Below are 2,712 nucleotides of genomic sequence, written 5' to 3'. Positions count from 1 at the left end.
ACTTAATTGAAATTTACCAATTCTAAAATACAGAATTTTACCGATTCAGTATTTTAGAATCAGTAAATGCAATGTAGCAAAAAAATCGGTAAAAATTACTGAATCGGTACGATTCGGTAATTACTGAATCGGTATTTATCGATTCAGTAATTCCCATTCATTCCTATGGGCCTGGAGGCCCAAATGAATGAATGTGAATTACCGAATCGGTAAATACTGATTTGGTAAAATAGGGAAAGAGTCAAGGGTGGCAAAATTTTCCCAGGTGGAGAACCCCCCCGAATCCCCTTTAGGTTGTTCGGGTGCCCTCACTACGGTGAAGTATGACAATCATTTTACGCTTCACCACTTTCAAATGTCACCGTCCGCCACTGGTTGAATTTCTTAGGCTCTGCAATATTGGCTTTGAAATGTTTGTTTCATTGATACCTGTGAGAAAAAAGTTATTTTTGAAGAGAGTTAAGTTTATGATATAAGTTGCCTTAAATAGGGTTCTCTCTGTTGAGTGATTTGTAATAACTGAAGGTGTTGGTTTAGTTTAGTTTAGCTTTTAAATTTCTAAAGCGCTACAGCTACCCAACAAGGGTTTCCCGCCGCAAAAGCAGGTCAAGGCTAGATGGACATAGCGTATTTTATTTGTCAAACAGCCAAGTTTTTAGAGACTTGCGGAAATTAATATAGTTTGTCTCATTGCGGAGAGTGATGGGAAGGGAATTCCAGTGTAAGGGTCCTAAGTGTGAAAAGGATTTGCCACTCATCTGGGCTAAGCATGGGCGAATTTTGCGAATCTCGCGTTCGCGAATTTTGCGGATTTGCGAACTCGCAATCTGCAAAATCCGCGAATTCTAGCGAATTTGCGGATTTTTTTTTGTGTTCGCAAGGATTTCTGCCAGTTCGCAAGGGTTTCGTACCAATTCGCAATTGCGAACTTACATTTCGGCACGCAACGGTTGCGATTATGTTGTTTCTACATCTGGTTCATCATCACAGGTTCCCAGCACCCTCTGTTTCACCACTGCAACCCTCTGTTACATCAATGCCACCCTCTGGTTCATCATCACTGTAGATTATGGGGGGAAAAGCAAGCACACCAGCCCTGCTTCAACTGACATGAATTAATTTGGGGTTAGGTTATTAATGTGTCAATGTTTTAAAATTCCAGTCTGGCACCTGCTTCCTTATCTGTAATTTGCTTTCTGTTGCAGTGCATTTTTTTTCCCCAGGACCTTTGTGGCCTACTTGTAGCTATTCTATGAGCCTGCTGTGAGGGTCAGAGCAGGGCCATACAATTGTTGCAACTAGCAACTGAATTCTGGAGGGGCCCCAGTCAGGAAGCACTACAGGGAATTGTTACTAATGATGAGTTTGAACTCTTGCCCCTGCCGAGTGCTTTCAGTTTTGAAAAACTCGTTTTTCTGCAATTTTGCGGGATTCGAGGGGCGGGAACACGCGCGAGATCGGATTCGGAAGCCGCAAATTCGTGCGAATATGCAATTTGTTTTTTTGCGGCGTGTTCGTTGGCAAGGTTTTGTGCGTTTTTGCGAGCCGCTCGTAGCGCAAGGCGCGAAGTTACCCTCGCGGTCGTTCAAGGGCGCGGCCATCTTGTTTGCCTGACGTATTTCCGTTTCCGGGCGCGAAGTGTAATCTCGCAAAGTCTGCGGCTTGCCAATACAGTTTCGCGCATGTTCGCAAGGAAAATCTCGCGCAAACTTACCCGCGCGGTCGTGAACGGGCGCGGCCATCTTGTTTCTCATTCATTGCTATGGTTCTGGGCATGGTCTTTGTATCCTCTGTCAATCTCTGCCATCCTTTGCTTGTTTGAAGTTTTTTTTGATCTATTTTACTTATTATCTATCCCTCTATTTTTCTAGCCCTATATTTTTGTGTTTACTGCTACTTTTGGTTAATTTTAAACTACTTTTTTAAACTCTTTTCTTTTCTTCTCTTCCCTATTCTATTTTCTTTATTCCTTTCCGCCCAGACCATGGTGAAGGGAGCCGGGAAGCATCCCGAGAAGGGGAAGGGTCCCGCACCTCGTGTCCGGCTCCCGTGCGGGCGTTTGAGGGTGGAGGAGGTCGTACCCAGGGAGATCTTTACCCCGGAGGAGGTGGGCCAACTCATTTTTTATGTTCAGCGCCGCCTCCCCAGGACCATCATGGGAGGCGGCAAGATCAGTGCCGGGTACGGGGCCCGGGAGCGCCGGAAGCGGTGGGAGAAGGTGTGCCAGGCCATTTACCACCACTCTCGGGTCTGGCACACCTACAACCAGGCCACCCACCGCTGGACGGATGTCCTGACCCGTGAGCGAGATCTGCTCGACCTCCTTGGCCTTGAGATCCCCGGGCTTGGTGAGTAGTAGTAGCTATTTCTTTACTACTATGTTTTCTCCTGCTGTGTTATTATATTGCAAATTTTTGTTTTTTACCAAGAGCAATAATGCTGCTCATTACATTGTAGGTAAATTATATTTCAAAATCTTCAGTGCATTTCAGGTACACTGCTCTCCTTCTTCTCAGTAGTGTTGCTACTATGCTTATTTGTTTTAGATTTTGTGTTCATTTCATTGGCCTGTGAAATTATGTATGAGTGTAGTTTAAAGAACTGCGTAATGCTACACACTAAGGTTCTGATTTTTAATTACCGGCGCATCCCTGCAAAGTAGCAGGGATGCGCCAGTAATTGTGCGTCACGCCACCATCACCCATGGTGCGC

Source organism: Lissotriton vulgaris, unplaced genomic scaffold, assembly GCF_964263255.1.
Source record: "Lissotriton vulgaris unplaced genomic scaffold, aLisVul1.2 SCAFFOLD_537, whole genome shotgun sequence".
Taxonomy (NCBI): Eukaryota; Metazoa; Chordata; class Amphibia; order Caudata; family Salamandridae; genus Lissotriton; species Lissotriton vulgaris.
Note: the sequence above shows the minus strand (reverse complement) of the source record.